Source organism: Thunnus albacares, chromosome 1 (assembly GCF_914725855.1).
Source record: "Thunnus albacares chromosome 1, fThuAlb1.1, whole genome shotgun sequence".
Taxonomy (NCBI): domain Eukaryota; kingdom Metazoa; phylum Chordata; class Actinopteri; order Scombriformes; family Scombridae; genus Thunnus; species Thunnus albacares.
This window is the reverse complement of record NC_058106.1, coordinates 1,607,629-1,635,596: the sequence shown is the minus strand read 5'-3', so window position 1 is coordinate 1,635,596 and position 27,968 is coordinate 1,607,629. Positions and strand designations below refer to the sequence as shown.

General features: G+C 40.4%; 1 protein-coding gene across 1 annotated transcript in view; it reads left to right on the top strand.

Moving 5' to 3' along the window:
* chsy1 (chondroitin sulfate synthase 1) overlaps positions 1–27,968 on the top strand; it is a 75,710-nt gene that overhangs the window by 6,749 nt on the left and 40,993 nt on the right. The window lies entirely within an intron of this gene.

Here is a 27,968-nt window from a genome sequence, read left to right as displayed (position 1 = left end):
CCCTGTTGGACAGATGTGTCTTTCTGAGTGGAATTAGAGAGCATAGATTGGTTTGTTTTAATCTCTGTGTAACTGAATTATCACCAGATGTTGCAGGGTCCAAAATTAACTTCTTGGCTTACCTATCAAGGTAGCCGGTAGATGAAAAAAATTGACCAGCCAAAAATAATAAATTGCCTTTTACTATTGCAATTTGCTATTATTACTATTTAGCATGTCATCTTGGTCTCATATGTGATTCTCAGTCAGTATTAAAGTAATGTGCAGACATGTATGAGCATGTATATGTGCTCAAGTTGAGAATTAAATGCCATCATATTCATGTAAAGACTACAGCAGTACAAGCATGAGTTTCAGTGACGATTTAATGAAGAACTATTTAGTCTCAACTCAATGCCAAATTTACCAGAAGGATCACGATTAACAAAAATACTTTTGATTAGTCACTACTTGTGTATTCTTTGTGTGGTAATAAGCAAGGTGTTATTGAAGTGTCAGAGACTATATGGTATTAAGTTGCTCTGAGTTGTAAATTCACCTCTTCTAAGCAGAAGGCAGAAGATAACGTTATCTTGCAACCTGACAAGCCTGGGCAAGTCCTCTTCTTCCTCCAGGCATCTCTCCTGCTCCTGCCGTGTCTCCTTGGCCTGCCGCTGGCCGTGCAGCACCATCTTCCTCTTTTTTTTTTTTTTTTTTTCCCATTTTATGGCAACCAGCATTAAGGTGCATTACCACCAACTACTATATGGGAGTGTGAACCACCCCCCATAATCAAACACAGCCAACCAGCAGCTTTCTCCACTGCATAGGAAATTCATTTTTTCCAACCTGGTCAGGGTGGCGAGTGGTCTCCATAATTTACTCACCAAAGACTAAATTTACCTGCATTTGGCAAATGCCGAGTGTTAATTTTGGATCCTGGATATGTGGACAGCATTCCATGAACCAGCACACTGCGTCCTGCCTGCACTGTTGTGTGATGTGTACTTAACAAGGTTTTGTTTGTTTAGATAATGGCACACACAGGTATGTTTTCTTTTTTTTCTGCCAAGCGTATTTGATTGCTTACACATAAATCACTTAAAGCACACAATACTCACTGCTCAGACACATAAATATTCCATTCATATCAATCTGCATCTAGAATCAGTCAAGAGTGGAAAAAGCCTAAAGTGGCACGTGTTCACTTCAGGGTAAAAATAATTGTGCTGTGCATGTCGGTGTGAAAAAAGGTGGTCCCTGCTTTCACGCTCCTCACTGTGAAGTTTAACCGCACTTCAGTTCAGTCTTTTAAGTAGGCGGCTGAACCGGTTGCACTGCGCTGGCTGGACCGTACGGCATTCAGTCGTTGTTGAGACTTGCGTGAGCGTTGTCGGTGCCGGACACGAGAGAAAGTTATTAACACGACACTTTTGAGACAGAGTAACGACAGAAATGCGGCGGAGTCATCAGGAGGAGAGAGAGTGGATTCACTCCAACCAGCATGTTCTCTCTGACATGTTTAGACACGACTGTGCCATAGACTCGTCGCTCATATGACTGGTGTTCACATGAATCAGAGCCCCTTTTGAAACGGATGCAAATTACACACAGTGATGTGGAGCTTTAATGAAGTGATTGTACGAGACGACGGGAGATGTGATCTGTCTTCGTCATGTGCTCGGTTTTGCGTCCGCTCTGTCTCACCAAGTCGTAGGGAGGAAACGGAGTAGTGAGGCACTATCTAGCTTTTGTCCTTCTTTAAAGGACCAGTGTTAGCCCTCCCCCTTCCAAGCATGTAGGAGAACCTACGGTGGCAGGCCTGTGGAAGAAGACCTGCTCCCTCTGTAGATATAAAGGGCTCATTTTAAGGTAACAAAAAGACAAGAATTCTTATTTTTAGGTGATTATACACTAATTAAAACATATTTAATGAGTTTTCCACTAGATGCCACTACATTCTACACACTACACCTTTTAATGCAGACGTCAAGATGATCTCTCAGATATTGTGGTTAAATGATCGACACTTTGATAAGCTCAGTTTTTATTGAGCAAACAAAACGCTCCTTTATAAACTTATAAACGCTTTACAAGTTTACAACACATTCCCCAGCCTGTTACCTCCATATGACATCGGTTATATGAAGCAGTCTACAGAAGTTATTACGACAGTCCATGTCACTCTCACCACCAATCTACATAGAAAGTGTTTTTTTTGACATCTTGTCACTCGTGCGTCTCACGGGAACAGATATGCTTCGGTTTTATCAAATGTATCGTCACCTTGAGACGAGTCTTCTTTTTTTTTTCTCCTCTGGCGCGTTTAGTCTCCACAGACAGCTGTTTTAAAGCACATAAAGCTCCCGCTGTATAGATGTTCTGAACTTATTAAGCGTATCTATATTGATTGATCAAGGCTCCCGGTGTGGCTTGTGAGCTCGCTGGATTCACTACAGGCACATTCCCCTCGCTTGCTTCGGTGGGCGGAGAAATAAAATCGATAAGTCAATAAATACAAACACCATAGATTTCTTCCTCTGGAGCTGACATGAAGACAGTTTTGTTTCAGTAAATACGTGTTGTCAGTCAGCCTGAAGGTGAAGAGCGTTTGGCCGATCAGCTCGTCAGGAGATTTTTAGTGTAGATTTTCCTCTTATTCAAGAGTTAGCGACAGCAGGATTCAGGCTGCTGCCGGCGTGTTGTCCTCCGTATACAGACAGGCTGTGGCGCACACAGACGGGGACAAACCAGAGGACAACCGCTGCTTAGAACCAGAACCAGAGCAACTGGCCTGCCATCCAGACAGAGAGAGAGAGAGAGAGAGAGAGACACACCGAGAGCAGGCTGAGCAGGCAGAGAGCAGGAGAGTTGCTGCCGAAAACAAGCATCAAGATCCAGGGAGACGTGAGAACAGCTGTTCTCTAACAGCTAGTGTTACGTTTGTTTACAGCAGCGGGACGGAGGACAGACATCTGCTACTCTTTGCTGCAACTCTGCTGCTGCTGCTGCTGCTGCTGCAGACACTCCCGGAGCAGACACTGTCAGTTTATAATTGTAGCGTCCGTCGTCCGACTAAGTATTGAAGTGAATGAGATGTGGTTTAGGTCGATTGAAGACAGAAACATGGTCATTAAAAAGTTCTCCTTGCCTCTTTTATTGTTGACCATAGTGAATATGAGGGAGTAAGAGCTCAGCAGCAAGGCTCTGAGAGGATGGCTGCCCTACCACAGTGTGACTGTAAAGGCCTCATCTTCTCCCAGCATGTGTTATATAAGTTTGTTGCCATGGTAGCCATGTCCTGCTGTAATGATTGAGAGTTGTGGAAGAAACGGTCTCCTCTCAAATACAAGAGCAGCAGCTTGACAAAAAGAGTTCTATATATAGAACCACTGAATGGTTCTTTTGGTTCTGTCACCATAGTGTGGTAAGTGACTTCCACGGCAGGGACTCCCAGCATGCACTGGACCAGAGGCAACCTTGGACAGGGTGCTGGTGTATTATAGAATGACACATATAGTTATAAAAGTCACAGTGTTTGAGAGGATAAGCAATAAATAAGCTGCTGAATCATCTGCTCAGTGTCATAGTCTGCCTGCTGGGACAACTCTCCTCACAAGACCTAAAACAGACTCCTTCCAAGTCTTCTCTCCACTCCAATCTAACTCATCAACTCTGCATTTTTCACTCTTGGATCATTTAGAATTTTTAAATGAATTGAAAGTAGTGACACATGAGTTAATTAATCATCAGATGTCTAGATCTTAAGTTACCAGAGAAACAAACTGAGCAAACATTAGCAGCAGCTCAGCCAACAGCTGATTTTTGTTTTTACATGAAACTGTTTTATTCAGTGTTTTAATCCCAGGTCTGTTTGTTCTGGAGGAGGAGGAGACCTCTCTAGATAAACCACCAACACTGGAGTAATTCCAACTCAATGGCAATGACAACAACAACTCCCATGATCCCATGCTATTTCACACTGTCATCACACTTAGTCTTTTGTTATTGTTTTGATTGAGAGACCCCCTAGCGGCTGAAATGACATCTTGTGTGTTTAAGGATAATATATGTTTAATAAGAAAATAAACAGTTCTGTAATTTATCATCATCCATGAGTTCTCTTCAACTGTATGCTACAGTAGGAGTCACACTGTGTATTGAACTTTAGGACAATGACCCTTCAATAGTGTCTCATCTTAACAAAGGGCGGGGTTTTAGAGAATATTGCTCATAACTCATCAACTGTTTGTGCAATCATCATAAATGTTGGTACATAACTTCAGTACATGATTAGGAATAGGTCTGCCAAAGCATTTTGAACCCAACCTATAGGGGGTGCCACATATGCCAGAACCCGTGGGCAGAATGTTCTGGGGTCGAGTGTTAACCAAAATCCTGAGTTTCGTTTAAAGCCAATGAAGGGGGGGGGGACAAATGGCGGAACTTTTGAGTGCACAATTATTGAAATGCTGCAGGCTTTTTGATGATGAAACAAGTGTGGTTGCTCTCACTCCTTCCTTAAACAGACGTAAACTAGCTGAAGTGACTTTGCTCACCCTTTGTGAAGCCTGAAACCAACTCATTGCCACTCGCATCTTTCTTTTTTTTTTTTTTGGCTGATCAACCTGATTCCTTCTTATCGAACGCGAAAAGGGTTGAACATGCGAATCGCCGCCCGTGGCTATATTTTGTTGTTGTTTTCTCTAGTTTCAGTGCTTCTGCTCTCAGAGGGCCTTTTTTTATTTCTAGATCAGTCAGGCTTGCTCATGCTAGAGCAATAGACAGGAAGTCGGCCGCCCACACTCCTCTGAGCGATGCCTCAACATGTGTTTATCTCTCTGGCTGTTTCTCAACCAAGCACCCTCCCCTGGCCCTGTCACACACACACACACACACACACACACACACACACACACACACACTCTCCCTCCCTATCAGTGTGTGTTACACATTTATGTCTGTTTATGGCCTGACGCTGTTGGATGCCAAGTGGCTGATGTCTCATATAAACATGGACGGGCCAGATATTAACCCTCGGTAGTTTCTAACTGGACTGAGTCAGTAGAGTTCTGAAGTGTGAGAAGCCAAAGATTGTTGAAATTCCTCATGCAATATTTCTTTTCTCAGTGTTCCCAAACCCAGCAACACAGGAGTCCTTCGGATACAATATCCATACTACAGGCTTACGTTCTGACCGTTGTTTTTTTTTTTAATCTTCCTCTCTGAAAAATCATGTTTGACAGTTTGGTGAATGGATCTAACAGTCATGAGTCAGCCTGTGAAGGAGAAACCAGTCAGAGAACAATTCAGAATGCTTCAGTGTTGCAGTGTTGGAACAAAACATGTTGCCATAGTTACTAAATTGATCACAAACTGATCCACAATCAAAAATAAATCATCTGTACGTTCTACAGAGCTGAAATCTTTTTCTGACAGAAGCAGCTTATGGTCGATTTTAGAAGTCCATCGCTCTGTATGTTTCAAAGTATTCAAAAACGATGAACATCTATATCTCCACAAGTCTTCATTCATATGCTACCAAAATTGACACAGACTTGGCCCTATTTTGACTATAGGGTTTGGCCTATAGTCAAAATTCTTTCATCATTTTAATCTCTCAAGTCATGTGCATCTGGTCTTTTGCTCTAAAAAATGTCAAATTTTGCGATTTTTTTTCGCAATCTGCTTGGACTACAATCATTGCCGCTTGTGACTATATTGTTGAAAAATGTGTTGTTTTCGTGTCAGCACTGAAACTCAGAGAATATGTTGCATGGTTTTATTCTACCTATACACCAGTGAACTTTTGTGAATGAGTGGATTTCTATGGGGATTAATAAAGTGTCTGTCAGTCACATCAGATCATACAGCCTGCAGGAGATATTCTTTCCTTTTTAATATTGAAGACATCAAGTGATTCAGCACATATCTCTGACCTATTTCCTATGATGGATGATGAACTGTTCTGTCTGCATCTGTGTGTGTGTGTGTGTGTGTGTGTGTGTGTGTGTGTGTGTTCAGACAGCTCAGTATGCGGTGAGCCTCGTGTATTTTCAGACATCCTGTGGCCACTGCTTTGTGCTTCTCCTCTGTCTCTGTCAGCAGCTCCTTTTGCATCGTGCTAAAAGTAGGCCCCCGTGAGCATGGCCCAATTAGCAAATAAATGTTTACGGTCACGATTCAGAAATAAGCAGAAACGGAAGGCCGGAGTGCTGAATTTCCATGAATTACAGCTCTGCAGCATGAAGTGCAGGCTGTGTGTGGCTGCAGCAGCAGCACTGAACTGGTATGCAGGAGGATGGTGACACTTTCCGAGGGGGGGATAAGTTAACGAGATAGAGATTTTATAGGTCTAGTAGCAACCGCTGAAACCTATAAAAGTCTCCATCACTGTGGGTGGGCTTTTACACATTCAACTCTGTGTTTAGTCATCTCATTCTGCACAAGAATTCACTTCCTCAGTGCAGGGCGTCTTCCGCTCTGTTACAATGTCACCACTTATGTTTTTTGATTATTTTTGTTTTGTTTTGTTTTCATCTGCATGCTTGTGGCTGATGATGTTTTGCACAGTGTGGAGCACTGGTCTGACCAGTTTGTACAAACACACCAGGTACCAAATATCAAATCATCAAGTATTGCAGCTCTATCTGTAAACATCCTGTCATGTCTGAATAAAACCGTAATGAATATTTACATAACAGACACAAAGCCATAGATGGCTGAAACCAACATTGTGAAAGATTCATCTGTGAAAAGTGGTGTTCACATGTGTCAATCGACGCCCACACGGCAGACATCGAAGCTACTAGAAGTCTTCAGATCTTATTAATGGAGCGATAATTTCCAAAATGACCACCAGCACACTTATTAGAGGGCCTGAATTTAGAGACCATAATCACTCTTTGAAAACAATGATTGACTTAGTATTTGTTAGAGAAGTTTTTTTGGATTGGCGTCAGTTGGAGCAGCTAAGCAGCCGTCAGTGGAACTTTAAGGTGCTTCCTCATTGGCTTCAGCCTCAAGCTGTGGTCGTCGCCGCTTGCTATAAATACTTTTAATTTTCCGACGCGGTCTGACAACACATCGCAAGAACCAGTTCTGATCAATCTCATGTTGTAGTCAAAGCGCCAGGCTTTTATTATTATTACTGTGTTCTTGTAACCAGAACAAAGGATGACAGAATGGCAGGGTGCAGAGTTTTACAAAGCTAGTGTCAAAATGACTTCGCTTTAAACAGAAATAAGGAAAAAAGTGTGATGGAAAGATGGTCAAGCGCACACACACTCAACTCGGACAGTTCTGATTCAGAGGCAAGACTCCTGTCTGACTTTTTTTAGTGATCCATTTTTGTTTTGTGATCATTAACCTTCTTCGTTAAGCGAAAACACACAAACATCTCCGCTGACCTACACAAAGAATGGTGTTATGAGTAACCATAGATCACAGATGCTCAGAGAAGCCGACCCACACGCTTGTAAAATACCCAAAATATCAAATAGCCCTCCAGATGTATTCAAATGACACCTATGAGCATGAACTTACATGTTGACAGAATAGCATGTTCCAGTTATCACACAGAGAAATAACCCTGTGGCTCGCTTCGGCAAGACGGCAATAGCTGACTTTCCTCAGCAGCATCGACACTGTCCTGTCCCCACCCTGCATGCCAGCTCACAAACAAGCTCCAACAAAGCTAATAGGAATCACAAGCCTGCATTGCTGAGAGCTATGAGTCCACCTCCTAATCCTAATTTCTCCTGAATGGCCTGCAGGGCTACCAAACCTGTGGCCAGCTCTTTCAATGTATACTGCTGCATGTGCTTTTTCCCCTGCCAACAACAGCACCATTATACTCTCTCCTTACCGCCTCTTTTTTTTTTTTTAAACTGCCTTCCCATTTCTCCCCTCCTATCTGAATTCAATTTGTACATTTTAATCACCCTCTCATTCAGAGCCAGCTGCACATGGCTTCATACTTAATCTGATAAATGTGGTGGCAGGGTGGCTTCCTCTTAGATTTTAGAGTGGAGGAAGCAGGGGTACATGTGCGTTCAAGCAAGCAGAAGAGCTGCAGATTTATGATAGACAAAAATATATTTTAAACTTTGTATGATTTAAATTTGCATTTGCTGTTGTAAATGGAAAGAAATCAGAGTAGTAATGTTTGTTTCGGTATGTACACATACATACGTATGTGTACATACCAAGATACATACTGAATAGGACATTTTACAGTGTAAAAATAAACTTGTCAGTGCTCTCTGATGGACAAACTATGATACAGTGTAGAAACTCTGCTTTTAATGACTTCAAACCTGGTTTGGCATTGCTGTACTCTAATTTCTTGTTATTTACTGGCCTGCATTAAGTTAATATCAGCTAATATATCATTTCCAGTGATGTATTTTATGCTTGGTTTCCTTGATTGACTAAATATGTTCAGGCTGAATCACAGGTTATTGACACGAAGTGAGAGTTGGATGAAATCAGCAGTGCCACCTCCCATTCAGACTGGCTGTCCAGGGGTGATACTGTACCTGCAGCTGGAGTTGAAGCTTGCCCAATAAAGAAAGGTTCATTTAGCATTTTGGTTGTCGGCCCAAACAGTTTCTATTTCCAACATGTGTTCTGGTGCCGCGGCAGGAGCTTGCATAAGAGGATCACAGCATGATGAAGCACACCAGGTGAACACGTTCTCTAGCTGGAATGCAGCAGTCATAGCAAACTCAAGTCCAGTCCATAGTTGATATAAAGCTCCAACAGGTAAATCCCAAGTCCCTCTCCAAGCCATCAGGCTTGCACTGGCCTGAGATACACCATGCCAAGCACGTATAAGATCCAGTATTAGTTTGCTGAAATATGGAGTCCATATTGGCTGTTGATTAAAAAATAAATAAATAAATGGATTTGACTAGTCAGCATTCACTGCTTCTAAGTCAATCCCAGTAGTTTTGGGTTTTCTCAAAAGTATGACCTTGGGAGCAGGCTCTGTTTGATGAACAGGAAGTGTGGCTTAGAAACCACAATATAAATCAAGTTCTTCCGATACAATTTTGAAATCTCAAGTTTCTATTTTTTTCTAGATTCTTAGGGCATTAGGGATTCTTGGTGCAATTTGTTTGGGCAGGTCTGAACCAAAACAACAATACAGAGACCCAAACAAACTTTGGTTAATTTGTGGTGGGAACGTGATTCGACCTTGATCCAACCCAACTACTAGACATACTCTGGGAGTTTTAGCAAAACAGCTCCTGTAGCCAGGTGTGCTTTATATACTGGGATGAGCGAAATGAACAATTGCTAACAACTAGCTGGAGAATGACTCGAGGTGAACGTAGTTTGTTGTATTTGGCCAGTGGCCCTTCTTCAGGACCTTCTTCTTGTGTTTATGTTCTTGCTCTCGCCTCACAGCTGACCAATGAGCAGAGTGAACATTCTCAGGTGACTTGTAGTGATGCCTTTTGGTTTGCTTGGATTTTTCCCTATGTGAAAAGAAACAGAACCAAGGGGAAAACGCCAACTCATCCACTTATTCAGACCAGAGCAAACGAACTGTAGGTTTGAAAACACCCTAAGATTCTAAAAAGGTTTCAGCAAAAGTTCAAGGATTTGAACTGGGACTTGACGAACTTGTTCTAATTCCCCAAACTACTCATAGATTAAATGCAGTGCAGTTTAAATAGAAACCTCAGACCAATCTCAGATCATTATTAAAATGTGATGTGTCCATCACAGGCCTGCTCTAACATGAACGTCTGTCACCTGATCCTTACTGCTTCCTTATCTGCTTGCCAGCATGTCTACCTGGCAGCAGATGAGATGCTGATGTCATACCAGCAAAAATGATTCTGTTCCTTCATTCACTGTGAGCATCTCAATGTCCTCTTATAACCCCTCAACTCAGTCATCGTGAGTTGCATTTTTCATTTCTGCCCAGTAGTCTCTGCACCTGTTGAGAATTGCACAAATATCCTTTCACTGTTTGACACAACAGGGTTGGGGTTTTTTCCATTTCTTACTTCAAGCTTATGCCAGCAAGATGATTAACAATGCTGCCATGTAGTTGAGGGATCGCTTGATTGCTCCACTTTACTTAAGCGTACACTGTTCTCTAATGCTGAATAGGACTACACAGTATTTCATTCAGCTCATCAGGTTCAGGCAATAACTGCTGAAGAATATATTATTGTTATTGAGATTCATAAGTATGCCCAATATAACATGGTTAGGATTTATTTTGTTTATTGTGTGTGTTTAATTTATTGTAGCCATTAATGGCTATTTCTTTTTTTTTTTTTTTTTTTTTTTAGTAAATTTTATTGAATATGAATTGACAATAGAAGGTGCAGGAATATAACAAAAGGAACATTTACCCCCACCTGAACAACCAACCAACACATAACCATACAGAAAGAGAGAAGAATATAATAAAATAAGTAATTAAAAATACAATAATATATGTAGTTACAGAAGAAAGAGATGAAATATGAAAAAAGGGAGAAGATATCCTGAGTTCTCCATCCTGACTTTAAACTTGCCTTGCCATTCATCAAGTGCCAGACTCTGTAACTTTTAGTCTACAGTGTCTGACATCTGGATTTGTACTAAGGACTTTGCATTCCAAAGAGTGGTGACCCCTTTTGCATATGCATAAAATGTCAATAGGTAGGTAATCTAGGAGTGGTGACCACACTTTGTGCTAATGGGCAATTGTTGTTGCCCATTAGCACAGCATGTATTATTTCATGTGGGAGTGTGTTGAAAATCTCTTAATACCAGGGGGTCACAGAAGGTGGGGTGGTTTTGATCTAATTAATTGAGATACACTTCTTCGCAATTAGTAGCAGTTTGTCAAGAAGTTTGTGAAATGATAAAATAAATTTTAACTCGAGGGCAAACCTAGGAGAAAGAGTCCAGTGTCTTTCTTGATTTTAACCTCAAAGATTCCACTAAGTGCACAGGAAATAAAGGTCCAGAACCTTGAAATCAGTCTGCACTCCCAAAAGCAATGAAAATGAGTGCCCAGATCAGTGTGACACTTGGCACACAAAGGTGAGATGGTATAATTTGCTTTGTTCAGAATCACAGGGGTGATATGTAACCTATGGACAATCTTATATTGTATCTCCCTCAATCTGTTACAGGAAAAGGATGATTTAATCACGTCTATGACCTTGTCTCAGTCATCTTCAAAATATTCTACACCCAGAATTCTTTCCCATTTGCAAGAGAAAGTACTTGTATTGGACATATCAGATGAAATTAATAGCGACTAGAAGGAGGAGATTAAGTGCTTCACATTTTTTGTTCAAGAATTAAATTCTCAGCAGTATTAAATGGAGGATTGTCTAAAAAAAAATGTTCTTTGGGAAGGTCATAATGATCCTATAGTTGCTGGAAGGAGAGTAATACATTGTCCTTGAATAGATAACCAATTAAGTGAATCCTCTTTGTGTGCCAGGAGGAGAATATGGGAGAACTAATTCCTGCAGGGAAGTTTTTAGATATAGGAGTTAAAGTGGATTTTAGATTCTTTCTGCCAAGATATTTAACTATGTTATGCCAGGCTCGATGCTGTCACAAAACAATTGGATTACATTTATACTGTATCCATCTTATTTAAATTACACCAAGCTCCACAAAGAATATGGAGAGCAAGCCCAGGAGTCTACGCATGGGCTATCCTTAAGATACATATGCAACCATTCATGCACAAATCGCGCATGACAAGCCCAATTATATAAGGCTAGGTTTGGCATGGCAAGACCACTGCTTTTAGTTGGTAATTGCAGGATTTTCTTTTTCAGCCTGAGTTTCTTGCCATGCCAGATGAACTTTGAACTTTTCTGTACACTGACTTATTTTTTTGGTAACCATAATGGGAGCATCTGTAAAGGATACAAGAATCAGGGCTGAACTTTCATTTTTAACTAATTCAGCCATATAAAGACAATGGAAGATCATGCCATCTCTTTAGATCTTTTTTTACTGATGTATATACTGGGATGAAATTTAGCTTCTATAAGTTTTTTAAATCTGGTGAAACCTTAACTGCCAAAAAGGTGAAACCAGAATAAGACCTTTTAAAGGGAAAATCCATTTGGCAATCAACCTCACTTAAAGTGGCATAGCCTTCAACATGCGGATGTTAATCTTATAGCCAGATATGTTACTGTAGCCATTGATGACTGTTAAAATGGCGGGAACCAAGACATTTGGGGAGGATAGAAATAAAAGAATATCAGTGGGCCAAGTGGCCAAGTGGACATCCCTGACGGACCCCCCGCCCGCGACAGGAAAAGGAGTAGATTACCACACATTGGTTATACCAGTAGCTGTAGGTGAATGATATATGGCACGTATCCATATAAGGAAGTCTTTCCCCAACCCAAATCTCTCCATGATGTCGAACAGTTTACCCTATTCAACCATGTCGAATGCCTTCTCAGCATCTAGGGATATACTGAATAATGTTCAAGAGCCTCCTTACATTTGTAACTGAGTAACTTAGCTTTCAACTGTAATAAGGCTTATTGGTTCTAAAAGATCCACACATTTCAGATGGTTTACCTTTCTTTAAGATGAGAGAAATGTTGGCAAAACCATATCCGTCTAGTACATATCCATGAGGGTACCCACAATAATCCTACTCAGCCTTTTGAAAAATTCTGGGCTGAAACTGACTGGGCCCGGGCCCTTCCATCCTTTAAGAATGTGTGTAGACTCTAAGACCGTTGCCTTTGTGATAGGCTTACAAAGATCTTGCTTTTGCATCTCCAAAAGAGATGAAGATTTGATGTTGTCAAGGAATTTTCTCCCGGGGTCATCAGAGGAAATACATTCAGAACTATACAGGTTTTGATAAAATGTTCTCTTAACATTATTTTTGTCTGTGCATTTGAAACATCTAGTCCCTTCAATGTCTAAGAGTGAGGGACTCGCATTCAGTTCGACTTTCCCCTCAGCAACATGTGCAAGGAGGCAACCAGATTCACCTGATTCATATAGCCTTTTCATTCCTAAGCGGGTTCCCCCCAAGGTTTCACATGAGTTGTCATTTACTTCAGTACCCAACATGATTATCACTAAGAGTCACAATTTGGTCTACGAAAAATGTCATAAAATACTGCAGAAATAACAAATTAATCAGTTATGACCCTCTCACACTAAGTGTATCACATGACCATCTAATGGCTATTTCTGTTGTTAGTCAGTTTCTCTTTCCAGATTTGCCTTTTCTGATATTTAATGAAGCATTGCGTGAAGTGGCATTAACATGAGGTAATTGGCATCATTTGCGTCATTCATGCTTCACCATCAGTGGCTCATTCTCCAGCTAATTGGCCATCTGCTGACTAGTCATGTCCAATCATATTAATGCAGGTATACAGCGGCAATGTTATTACCTGACACTTCTCACTAATACTCTGCTGATGTTTCATGCCAACGCTGTTTGCTACTGCCACTCCCTCCACCACCCTATCCTCCTCCTTACATGCCAGGTTTTTTGGTATTGTTGATTTGATGAAGATGTAATTGTTCGTGTGTGTTTTATTAAGGGGTTAGTTCTCCCTGCAGAGCCATTGTTATTGCTTGGATTCTTTGAGAGCCTGCTCAAAGAGCAAAGCCTTTCCTGACTAATCTAACTGTATAGCCATTCACTATAAATCAGGGCTGCAACTAACAATTATTTTTTCTGTTGATTATCTGTTGATAATCTGCCAAATATTTACTTGATTAAGGATAAGTTGTTTTTTCTATAAAATGTCAGAATATAGTGAAAAAAGGCTGGTATAATGTCCCACAGAACAAGTTGACATCTTTAAATGTCTTGTTTTGTATGACCAACAGTCCAAGACCCAGAGACATTCAGTTTACTATCACAGATGACAAAGAAAACCATAAAAGTCTCACATTTGAGAAGCTGGAACCAGCAAATATTTGCTATTTTTCCTTAAAAAATGTACTTTATTAATTTCTGTCAATCAATCATTGCGGCTCTACTATAAATGGTACTTACTTGACATACGTGTCTCTAACTGAACAAAAAGTTGTTTTTTCTTGTGACAGCAGTGTGACAATCTGATCTTAAAGATCCACCTGCCCAAGTAGACAATGACTTTGAAAGTATTGTGTCTAAAGAAATGTCTCATGGTTTCTATATTAGAGTGGCTTCCTCAGTGATGGTATACACTCTGGATAAGTAAGTAACTAAGTATTAGTTTGTACTGGTAAAAACTAATATTTACTGCAGTGCAGTGAAGTGATTAGTATTAGTATTGGCAAAAAAGGACTGCAGAAATGACCTGTTATTGTATCATTAAACTTCAGTATCATTTCTGTATGTAATTTCCAAGCTTTGCATCTGAGTACATGGATAACAGGAGGTGGGGATAAAGACAGAACAAGAAGCATATAGGTGGAAACTCAGTAAGGCCCTGAGACTAAAAACTGTACGTATCCTGTAACCTCCAATCAGTAAGTATGAGTGTAGGATGGAAAATTAAACATAGAACGAACAGATCTGAGCTAGGAGTAGACTAAAATACAAATATGGTTATCATTTTCAATTTCTTTATAGTTGTCAGACAGTGAACACAGAGTTTCAGAGTTATAATGGCATTGCAGTAGGTATCTATCATCCTTCTCTTTTCCACACCACATCTTTAATTGAGATAATGAGGCAGAACACTTTCCTTCCTGTTCCTCTGGAATCCTCTGTGTTTTACAGACCGATACAGACTGAGTAGTCTGATGTACTGCTTTTTGCAACAGTGTGCAGTCTGTATAGGGGGCTGTGTCATAAATCAAACAAATATTGAAATCATAATCTTTTGTGTCCTGCCTCTTGACTGAAAACTGACACTTAACACCCACTAGAGAGAGAGAGAGAGACAGAGAGAGAGACAGGCTCCCCTCTGTGTGTCCACCCATTGCTGACTCATGCTTCCTTTTTTTACACCACCTCCTCCTTTCTCTTTCTCTGTAATTGTCTCCTTACTAACTCTGCCAGGACTGTTGAACCACATGACTGGCATTTGTACTCTTTTTTTTTTTTTTTTTTACTGTGTGTGTGTGTGTTACAACTACAACAGATGGCTATCCAATATCAAAAAGCCAAGTGTAAATACAACAATGAAGACAGAAAATGGTCCAGTTGTTTCCCCAGAACCCCGGGAGGTGTTTTGAGACACATTCTAACCAGATGATAATAACATGTGATAGTAAATAGCTCTTACATTATTCAACTATACACAGGATTTTCTTTTTGTGGAGAATCAAAGTGTAGTCCATGCATTCAAGTTCTTCTCGTGTTAGCTGCTCAGTTGTTAGGTAGCTAGCTAGACTGCTTTAAGCAGAAGTTATCCAGAAATGTTAGGTGGCTGCTGCTGCTGCTTCTTCTTGCATGTTTTGGCGGGTTAGGGCATTGAGATTTCTTATCAAGCTCATGGAGACACTGGATATGTGTCTAACTGTGAAAGAATGTGTATTAAATCATATCTGATATGATACACATGGAACGATAAACGTGAATGGTGCCTTTGTAGCTGTGCACTGTCAAGCAACAGTGTGTGTGTCTGCTTCTGTCTACAGTCGTTGGCTTTTTTTTTTCATGAGCGCAGTCAGCAGACACGCCGTCCTCCTCTAGAGAGGAAAACTCTCAGGAGGAATTTCAGAACACATTTAGTGAATTAGTAGCCCTCTGTGAATTTTAGTGTTGAATTCAACCTTTTGCAGCACTATTAAATCAACTCATCCTTCTTTTTTATCTCAGACGTGTTCTCTTCCGGTTTGATCCTGTCTGCTTTCTCCTCCTCCTCCTCCTCCTCCTTTGTCTCTCTTATACCCAGCAGCCCTCTTCTCTTTCCTGTCTGCTTAGCCAAAGCTGCTGGCATTTACTGGCACTCTAGAGCTCTCTAAAGCTCTGCCACTGTAGGCCTGCGTCACGCTCATGGCCTCCTCCTCCTCCTCCCTCCTAACATTTTTTCTTTCTCCCTCTGTCAACTCTGACAAAGCCCTGACAAGATTGAAACTATAGGGTTTTGCTGGGAAATGTAGGACAATTCTGGTTATGTAAAGACATAAAAATCAATTAAATGTAAAGGCACTAAATGCTGCACATCATAGCTTCATTCTAAGATAACAGTAATGGTAAAGACTTTTCAATCCTCACATCAGTCCCGACTGACAGTAAACACACTTCAGGGACATGTAAGGCCTGCTGTGGTGTGGGGTTAGCTCATCGAATGTCACAAACTTTAGTTCAGGACCAGGATCAAGCTGCCCTGGTAAATGGGTTTGTTGAAACCCTGGCCAGCAGCCCAATTGGGAAGGCCAGCCTCTCTCCGCCATCTGCTGACTGCACAGGAGTCAGCCTCTCCCCAGATCCAGGTTCAGTCTCAGTCTAGAACCAAGTGTGTCAGCTCCTTGTTGTCATACTCCTACAGTCACAGAGAGGAATTTCTTACTCATATTTTCAAAATGAAGCAATAGTTTTACTGATAAAACATTTTAATGTCTTATGTCTTTCCTGTTTAATTCCTACTGACCACAGTCTAGATTTAAGGTGCTTTCTCTCACCTTGCTTTAGTATTTCTCCTTCTTCCTTCCATCCATCAGTTCCTGGTGAAGCTGGAGGAAGCTGACAGTGAAGCAGACAGTGAACACTATGTCAAAGACAGCAGCCATAGACAAGTGACACACTGCAACTCACCCTTCTCTAGTCGTACACATGAGCATCTTTCCCTCTACCATCTATCTCTACTAAGGGTTAGCCCTTTGAAGCATTAGCTGGCTAGCATACTCGACCCCACTCGACCTCACACAAGAATAATAATAATAATTAGATGGGCTGCTGGTGTGTGAGGGCATAGCCTGATGTTTGATATGCTTAGTATTTTTAACATGTTTCCTGTGTCTCATCTGGCTCCGCTTAGTCATCTTTCAAAACTGCATGTAACCTTTTTTTTTGCTCTCTAGCCCGTTTTCTTTTTTTTATTCAGCGAGCGTTCGATCTGACTGATACGTTTCTTACTTCTGGTTTGACAAGTCGCTGTTCTCTTGTCATTTTAATGCCAATCCATAATCTTCTTGTAGAAATGCGTGCACGCTGGCCAAGCAGGCAATCATCTCCCTGTGTTTGGTGTTAAGGGGAGGATTAGCCCATTCAGTTTGGTTAATTGGGCTGAGCAGCTGTCAGCTTGCTGCTGGTTCAGCCTGGTTGCCATTACTCCTCATTATGTGTTTCTGTGTCTCTAGTAGAGCCCGACCGATATATTGGTCAACCCATATTATCGGCCTGTCACAGATATATCGGTATTGGCGTGTGTGTTATTACAAATGTGTTTTGTATGTACATGTTTTATGTGTTTTTTTTAAATTTATAGTTATTTATATTTGTTAAATTCACTGTCAAGTTTACTGTTTCAGTGCACTGATGTCATTTTATACAATAAAGTTAATTGTTAAACTGTATAATATCATGCCTCCATTATACCATTATATATCTTTGTCACAAGTGTTTGATAACCACATTTGGGGGCTCGTCCCAAAAAATATCTGTTTCATGTATAGATCCCGTATATACAAGATTATTGGCCGACATATATATATATATATCAATATCGGAATTTTTTTACTCCCTATTATCAGTATTGGCATCAGTATCGGTCGGGCCCCAGTCTCTAGTCAGTCTTGTGATGTCTAGGGCCCTAAAACAACTCAAACAATAGGGAGCGGTGCAGATCTGAATTTCTTCCTTCAGCTGCTTGGTTTTCACAACTAATAAATAATAATAATAATAATAATAATACATTTTATACACAGAACATTTTTTAAGATGCTCAAACATGCTTTATGTAATAACTAATAAAGAGATCCTAGATAACTAAAAGTATAGCATAGCATTTATTTATCTGTATGACCCATTTTAGTAACATTTTACATTTAACTCATCAAAGTCAATCCTATCTACCCTGTTCCTTTTTTTTTTCTGTTACACCCCCAAGCACACCATTATTTACCAAGGATAAGCTGACCTTGTCTGGCTGTTAAGTACACAAATAGCACTGAAGTATTGCTCTGGAAAAATGACACAACTGCTAAAAAGTTTTGGGTTAATGTGACATGTATTTTAGAGCGTTCCTATGTAGAACTGCTAAGACAGCTGGCAACTGGCTATAAAAGCACTAATAGAGGTATTACAATATGAAACACTGTAATATCTGGAATGTACAGTAAAATGTTGCACCCAATAAAACAAGTTGCAAAAAAAAAGGTTCATGTAAAATCACTTCTTTGTTCTTTGTGTAGCAACAAAACAACATAAGACAAAAGAGCACAAACACAAACAGTAGTCTGTTATTTTTCATACAGTTACAATCTTACTACCTATATTTGTATTTTCATGCTATTTAAAGCCTCACAGCTGGTTCAGGACACAATGTGTCATAATGTAACATTGTTAGTTTATACCTCACTAAAACTGAAAAGTTATACATAAATGTCTATGTATTGATATCCTTTAAAAGACATGAAATCATAGAAAACTCACAAGAATATTTTGACCCAGAGAAGGTCAGCCTCTCTGCTGTGTACATGGGACTACATCTGTTGAAGAAAGATGAGTATCAGTGGTTTCAGATTTCAAATTTGGGCTTAGAAGAAAACCAAACCAAAAACTGGAAAGCACACGTCTGGTTGGGATGGAGATAAATCAGTGATTTTGTAAATTGTACCAAACCCCAGTAAGATCAATAATCCTATATAGATAACCTTAATGTGTTCCATGACCAATGAGAGGGTTAGTCCTAGATAGTCTCATCCAGATGGCTGCTCTGCTTGTGCGTGCATGCATGCATGCGTGCGTGTAATTACATATATGGTGACTATAGTATTGAGAGGATGTGTCATCAACAGAAGCAGGAGTGAGTTTATCCATGAGGATGGGTAGATGTGGTGGGGTTCCAAAGCCCCTCTGGCCTGGATCTAGTAAAGTTATGGAGAAGGCCAGTGACTGATCTAGTAGAGATATCTGTCAGCAACCCTTCCTCTATCTCGGTGCTGTGTTTAGCCCTGAGGGTGTGTGTGTCTGTGTGTCAATACTATTCAATCAGTGACCAGGCAGGGTGTCCTGGGCAGGTTTGGACAGCAGACAGCATATCTATGAGCCATTGTTCTCTGTTCTCCACTTTTTCTCCTTATTCCTCCTCTTCTCATGTTGGTGTGTACTTCAGGCCCTCCAGGAATGTGTTATTTTGCAATCACAAGAACTGATGCAAAGTCAATTAACCACTGTTTCATTTTGAGAGATTACAGTTTTTTCTAATCTCTGCAGTATTTCAACAAAACATGGTCAAATTGGCAAATGAATATAAGTGATTGCTGACAAATGAAAACCCAGCTAACACAAGGACTTCCAGGTTAGCAAGCCAGGAGATGGAGGCATAGAAAAATTGGCCTCTGACACTTTGAGTTAAAAGTAGCCCACTACAACCCAAATCTTCAAAATTTTTTGCTACAATTAAATGCAAGATTGTGATTTTGTGATTAAATGCAAAATGCCTACAGAGGAAAGAATAAGAAGTCAATGCAGTATGAGTTACTCGAAGGAGACGGAGTTGACCATGCTTCCCTGGCTAGCAGGACTATGGAGAATATGACATGCAATCAGACCTCAAGTCCTCCAGATACAGAATGAAAGAAGAAATATTGAGACTGACTTGGCAGAAGCAGGGATTTCAACATCTTGGAAGAAGATCATGACTATTTACCTGATGTTTTGTAGAAGCGAAGGGAATACACCAAAGCAAAATTGGTCTTAAAGGAGAAGAAAATCTGATTTCAAACTCTGTTCCTGGCTAGGCTAAGAGTTTTCTACCAGGAGGGAAAAGTGCTGTAAGGATTGGCAGCGGTAGCGCCCAAAGACATGGCAAAGAGGGGGCTCCCAGGAGCTGTCATTAAACACCCGCAGTCTCTTTTGGAACAGGTTCAGTGCTTATCATGGCGCTCGAGCAGGTAAGTGCGAAACCAGGGAGGCACTGGCATGACTCTGGACTACAAGCTTCAGACTTTTAGGCTCCAGGACCCGGTGTGACTGTAAGTAATCTGGAAATGACTGGGAATTTGCCGCTTACTGGCAAGCCAGGGGAACAGAGGTTGAGTTACGGCATATTAAAATAGCATCGTGTTGGCTATAACTAAGAATATACCTGTAATGGTCAGGGGTTGTTCTTTAGCCGAACACCTAAATGGATGTCAGCTTGGACAAAGGCCTGTCAGCAAATGAAGGCCTTCTCCCACCAGTCGGAGGCTGAGGGCCTTCGTTTAGCCTGCTCTATGTCTGTACACATAAATAGAGAGTGCTAAATTAAAAAGAATGGGCTTTAAGTACCAGTCTCATCATCTACATATTTGGTCAGCCACAGGAGGGGAGTGGTGACACTAATCTGTTAGTTTTGAACTCATATTTGAAAAGAAAGATACAGAAGGGAGATATGATTTGCTAAGATGAAATATGGGTGGATAGTTGATAACTTCACTAAACATATCCTCCTAAGTCTGAATGGAATTTTTTTAGGCAACTATTTGAATTGATAATAGCAGAAACTTGGGGTCCTGATTTGTGAAATGCACACATTACTCAGCCTAAACCGATAAACGAGAAAATGAACTCTGCAATGAATGATATTGGGTTAATAGAGGGACTACACATATTTCTCCGACCCAGACTTGGTATACTCTAGGATAGATTCTTTTTTTTTACCTTTGGCAAAGACTTACATAGGGTTGGTGACTGTGACCTAGGCATTATGTAGTTGTCAGACCATAGTCCTCTTTGCTTAAACTAGTGCTGGGCAGTATACCAATTCATCCGGTATACCAGTTTTAATTTCCTGTACAATATGAATTTTTCATACACTGCCATACCACTGCGTAGCTGAAATAACTCTTCTATAGGCAGCAAACTATATAATCACCACAAAGAGCACTACAGTCGGGTCAAGCTGTGTACAACTAACTCTCTTTAACAGCAAAACACAATGGCGCACAACAATTTGTGACACAAACAATTTGTAACACTAATAATTGTACAGCAGGTTCTCTCAGGTAACCATTATTGTACATTGACTTTCATGACTGTTTAGTTCTGCCTCCATTTGTTTTTCCTCTTTCAGTTGTTTTAGCTCCTCTCTATGTAGTCCAGCTCAAATAAATATGCTTGGTCATTCATTTGTTTGCCGCTTAAGCTGTGGAACAATGTAATAGCCCAAAATCATTTGAAAGATGCTATCAGAGTTTTGGGATGGTGTGCATATGACCCAGAATTTATACCTAAAATATTAGACGTAAGGTTTAAGGGGTGGGTGACTCAAGGCTTAACAGCATACTGTACTTTCTCCCGTCAGGGGTCCATGAGGATGCATCATGATTTGAGTAATAACAATTTTTACATATTTCTTCATGTTTGGCACTATATTGACTACTACTAGGATAATATTCTACTAAAAGTCTTCATATCACTGGAGACAGTGTGGGTTGTCCACAGCCCCCTAGAGGGAGGTAGACTTAGAGGCTACAGATGGATGCTGGTTTTTGAAACACTATATGAATGCAAGCAACAGCATAGCTTGTGTGAGCGGTGTGTCAGCAAAGTGTGAGCAGAGCACTGACAGCTCCAGTGCACTGCCATGATATGCGTTAGATGTACTGTATGTTACAGTGAGGGTGGGTATTCCACGTGAGTGAACAGTAACACGAGTTGGGCTGCCTGAATTCAACAGCTTCCATATGATACAGAAAAGTTGTTTTGGGAGAGGTCTGAGAGGCAGTTTTATATATCGGATGTAGCAGTAGCAGTACCAGCAGTTCTGGGGCCTGCGGCGGCAGCAGCAGGATCGCTGGAAAGTTGAATTCTGGCTCAAGGAAGTGAAGTACAACACTCCTGCTCCTCTCGACAAGCAGAGGAACAAACTAAAGAGCAAAGCAATATGTGCTCAGTTGCTCTGGTTGTGTGGAGATGAGAAGCTGTGTTAGACATGAAAAAGCAGCCACTTCTCTGTTTATGCCAGCCAGTATTGCTGAGAGATTTGATCTTACTGTTTTGCGCTTTGCTGACAGTATATTTTGACTGAAGTTAGTTCATAAAGGCTGATGGTCTTGCTACTTTTTTAGGTATAAAGTTAGCCTCCAATATTATTTTTAAAGTGTAGTTTTAGTACTAGAACACTAGAGTCTTGATGGCAGCTTGTCTTGTCTTATTTTCTATTTTTTCTGGATATTTCCTACACTTACATCATTTTGTGGCATGTGGACTATGTTTGGTGTGGTACTATCCTTCAAGTGCATTGTCAGTTTGTTTGGAGCATTTCCAAGTGCATGCATTATGCCTGGAATTCAAAGTATGTCAGTTGTTCTAATGCAAAAGTCTCAGGTAGTTATCATGTGCCTCAGTGTACGGAGCAGAGGTTTTGATTTCTCCATGATCCCCTCTGCCTCAGCCCTCTGTCTGTCCATCACTGCTCTGTGGCAGTGGGCATGACGTGATTTAGCCAAGTAGGACATCTTCCTGGATCAACATCTAACATTGTGTTCTTGGACCAAACGTTGTCCGTCATGTTGCGCTCCTGTCTCCTGTCCCCTGATTGGTTTTGATTTGTTATTAAGAATCAGGATGCAAGCATCAGTCAACATCATACTTCTGTTTAGTGTAAGTGTAATATTTTTAGGATACATCTATGTAAATTGGTGCAAATATGGAATTTTACCAATTGAACAATCTCAATGTCATCTGTATTTATGAACATACTGCAAATGTATTTCTAGAACTTTTCTTAGGAAAAATTATTATGGACCTATAAAATAAAGTGTTACCCTTGTAAACAGTACATTCACTTTGAGTGAGCACCAATATAACACTTGAATTTTAACACATATGTGTAACCATACTTTTTCTGATATCTTACTTTACTGAAAATTAGAATTTTATTTTTTTTACAAAAACCTTTAATGAGTAGCCTACTACTCAGTTCTGTAATGTTTTGTGTGGCTCTGGAGGAGCTTTGTCAAGTGACATCTCTGAGTATCTCAGCTTGAACTCTGAGATTACACAGAACACTTTCTTACATACTGCGGCTGTTAAGTTTGAATGACGTGGTCATGTACCTGGCGGGATGAGTCTATTGAGTTGTAGGATGCAGTGTTTTTAGAGCTTGATCCATATTGGAGACTAAAAGTCAGGATGTCTCAGCCTCTGCTGCACAGATGTTGATCCTTTTTTGTTGTTGAATTTGTCTCTTTTGAGTCCCCCAACTTTATGGAAGTACAGTACTAAATCAATGGATTAGTCCATTGACGTAAACAGCAAGAACTTAACAAAATTGGTTTGAGTACTGGTTGTTGTGAAATGGTCAGAGGCTCCTCCTCTTCCTCGTCTTCAGAGCAGCTCTCTGCTCAGCAGCAGCTACTTGTCTGCCAGGCAGATAAAGCAGATTTAAGCTCTGCTGTTGACGTTGGCCTACATTGGGGGCAGAACACTAATCAGTAAGCCATAATCTTTATCCATCATGCCTGGACGTATTTGTCTGTCTGCCTGCCTGTCATCATCCAAACATTCACTTATTGTTCTGGCTATATATATATATATATATATATATATATATATATATATATATATATATATATATATATATATATATATATATATATACATATATACATATATATATATATATATATATATATATATATATATATATGTGTGTGTGTGTGTGTGTGTGTGTGTGTGTGTGTGTGTGTGTGTATATATATATATATATATGTATATATATATATATATATATGTATATATATATATATATATATATATATATATATATTAGCAGACTGAAAACTTGAGTTTGTAGAATTGAATCTGGATGTGTAGGATGTCTCGGCTCACCTCCCCCCTCACTCCTCCTCATTCCTGCCCTGATAACTCATCCCCCTCTGCTACAGCCCCTCGCTCGTTTAATGATAGTTTGTCAGAAGCCATTGTCCATTCGCTGTATGTTAATTGCCCTCATCGCAGCCCACCCATACACACACTCCATTACAAGGGTCTGTTTGTAGGTTCATTCAAAAATCATGTCTAAAATGGTTCAGGTGAGATCTTTTTTCATAATGTCTTTATCACCCCCAACACACAGAAACTGAAACTTCACTTTGTCTCATTGTGGCTACATGTTGAACTAAGATAATTAGGATAAAACTCTCAGCAACACTCAGTTTTCATGTATAAACCAGTGAAATGTCATGGCATGGTGGAGACAAGGCCCTGCCACATGGGTATTCTGTCTATTTGACTTGAACTTAAACATAAATGAGCAGGCGGATCTAAAAGTGCTTATCTGAAACCAAATCACTATTTCCTATATCACACTGACGATAAAGAGTAGTTGATGAAAAGCAGAGTTAGATGTCATCATCCGGTCATATTGTTACGTTGACTTTGTACACACTGCAAAGGTCTCCTTCACAGGTCCATATTGGGCTGCATATCGCCACTACTGACTGCTCTGTGTGTCAGTGTCTAATACCCAGATGGATCCAAGTGAACTCACATGGTGCATCATCATCATCATCATCATCATCATCGTCACAGAAGAAAGTGTGTTTTTTGAGGCAGAAGGAGAGTTTGAACTGTTCGGGGAAGATAACGTATTATTGGTCTTTCTGACCACTGCTTCCTGTTAATTGGTGGAACATCATGCTGCTGCCAGTGTTGCTGTTGCTCTGTTCGGGTTCACTGCATTTTGAATCGGGTCTAATTATCCTCAGGTCTATTTTGGAGCAGGTCTGAATGTCCTCAAGTTCCTTTAAGATCAGATGTTTTTTTTCTTTTTGTTTTGTTTTGTTTTTGTTTTTTTTTTCAGGAAGGATTCTCCTCGGGCCTGTTTTAGATTAGGTTCAAAATGTTTATGTTTTATACCGAATCAGGTATAGCTGATTCCGCTGTTTCAGCAGATTTTTTGGATCAATAAATGAAACAATAATGAAAATAATGACTTGCTGCATCCCCAGTGATCAGACAAGGTTATGGTCGGCAGGCAGGCAGGCAGGCAGGCAGGCAGGCAGCTGGGGCCTGGCAGAGCTGTAGCAGGAGCCCTGAGGCTGGTCCATTCACCGTGCTCGATCTATCATGACACCCATCACAGTCAATCACAGCGGTATTGTTAAGCCTCCAGCATCCAATTAGAGGAGATTAGTTTCTAAGAGTCTTACAATGACCATACAGGTCCTCGCCATGTGTTTCCCCCTCATAGATGGATCACAGAGGAGCTGGCACTGATTCCACTTCATGTTCACATCAGCATGGCCTTTTACCTGCATACTGTGTGTTGTTGTATATTGTGGATTTGATGTGTATGTTTGTAGGGCTGCTCCCTAAATGTTGATGAACCGATGCATCAGCCGAGAAGAAATCGACTCACAATTTTTCGAATCAATGATTACAATGATGCAGCTAAAAAAAAAAAAGGCAGAGTAACACAGGGTGGCAGCATGACAGGTTGTACACTTTAACTTTTAAGTCATGTCGCTAAATGACATAAATACATAACTGTGAGGGAAACAGAGAGGGATGATGGAAACGGAGGTCAGCGAGATGCAAATCAACTTGTTTCCTGCTCCGAGCTCTTAGCTCTGGTGTTGAATGCGGCAAAGCTGGCTAAGCTAACTTTGGACCATACGCTGGTAAAAACCTCTGTCAGCAGCTGGCAGGATTTTATAACTGTACTAATAGCAGGATGCACACCTTTTTATTTCTCCGTGTGGAAATCGTTTTCACAAGTCTTACAGGTAAAACATGAGACTCATGTAATTTAGGCTGTCACAGGAAGTCAGTGTGAGGCGCTAACTATTATGAATAACTAACTCTAATGAATACGTTTTGTTTCTTGTTATCTTCTTTAGTAGCATAACTCAAATCTGAATGATATGACTGATCATACAGTTATGGTGAAGGGAAGAGAATAAGAGACTGAGTGTAAGTGTGTTAACTAAATGTGCGTGTGCAGAGTTGTTGCTATGAGCTTCACATATTGGTGAATTAGCTTTGTTACAAACAACCTCCATTGTGTGCATAACATGTATGACACTTATTTTAAGACTGGTCTTGAACATGCACAAAGGAAAAATGATGATAACTGTGCTGTAGAAAATACAGGAGAGCTAAGACAACTGTGTGTGTGTGTGTGTGTGTGTGTGTGTGTACACACACTGTATGCATTAGCTAGATGTATTTATTCTGTGTAATAAAACATACATGTGTCCCCGTGTTTGTGTTACTGTGAATAATGTGTGTATAAGAATCAAAAAGAAAAGCAGTTGCCTGAGTTATGACATCTAAGAGTATGCATCTTTCATGAAAGGTTTTGTCATACAAATACAGATCAGTTATTGTCTCTGCATTTTGATCAAAATCAGCCCTGTGTTAAACAGCGCAGGTGGGGATGTGTTGCTTCAGGTACCTGCGAGACATAAAATACTATCCAGGAAATCCAGTGTGAGTTACAGATCCATGAATTTAAAGGTTTATCACACATCAAAACACAGCACAGCAGTTTATAATACGCACAGACAGGATTTTACAGCTCTGCAAAGTTATCACAGTGGCAATTTTGTCTTTCATTGCAATGATCACAAGGTCCACCACCACCAGTAATGTGTGCCGGCATGTACGTATGTGATTGGCCAAAGCTCTTAATGCATTTTTACATCTCTGATACAAAGTAATGGTCAGGAAAAACTGCTCCACTCTCACTGATGGAATGTTACCTGACTTTGCTAAAACTAAAGCAGAGATCACATCTCTTAGGGATGTACAGTGTACAGCAGGAGCAGTGCAGACATTTGGATGTCTGTGTAAAGTCTGCAGTTACCACCCACTGTCTGCACACTGATGTCTGAGTCATCGTTGACTTTACAGAAATGACACCTGAGAGATGCTTAGAGACTTTAGAGCACAGTCAGCCACATACCCCACTTACAAAAGCTGTAATACAGTCATGATGGGACATAGAGGTAAAGGTTCACATGCTTCTCAAACATTGAATAAGTAATATTGTTGTCTTCATCTGTCTGTTAAAGTGATGGCTTTTTGTCATTCAGAGAGAAGTATCTACAGAGCTACTAATGTGCATGCACCTGGTGTGCAACATCACTGATGGATTCTAAAACTTATATTACTGTTGAAATTTGAATTAATGACACTAGTGAGCTTAAGAGACCACCTCTCCTCACAGTGACACATTTTTGCATCACTTTCATTGTTTATCATTATAATATCATTATATACAGTATATATATTGTTACTAATTAATAATATCTGGTCTGAGTCTCTTCCTGAAGACATTCATGGTGTTGCACTCAGTGACAGAACCTGGAGCCTGGAGGTACCTTTGCCGTGTGTAAAGGTGTTGCCATTGATGCATGGTGTTCGGTCATATACTGATTACATTACTTGCCCACTTCTCCCACCGTCGTTTTGCTTTTTTCATGTGCATTTATTACTGTATGCTCAAGGACCTGTCATGGTTGCGGTGATTGACAGTTTTTTGAAAACCCTATCTTACACCTGGGCTCACCACCAATCAGTTAGAACTGAAGAAGCCTCTTGGATGAGAGGCCAAATATCTTCAAGTATCTTCAACCGAGTCTAGCTGCCCTCGATTCAACCCTCCTTGGATAACCATGACCTGGATGACTGAGAATCTTCACAGACATCTATTTTATAATGCTATTCCTTATGAGCCTATAGTAAAGACTTTCGTCTTCCGTCAGCAGTCCTCGGAATTTTACGATATGCATTATGACATAGCGAAAGGCATTTTCGGCAATTAGCTAGGCTAAAAACAAGGCCTACCTAGTCTGTTGCAGGCAACATTTTGGCCTTTGTTATGGCTCAAAAACTGACATCCATGGAAAAGTTTGGTCTCATCTTGAACTGG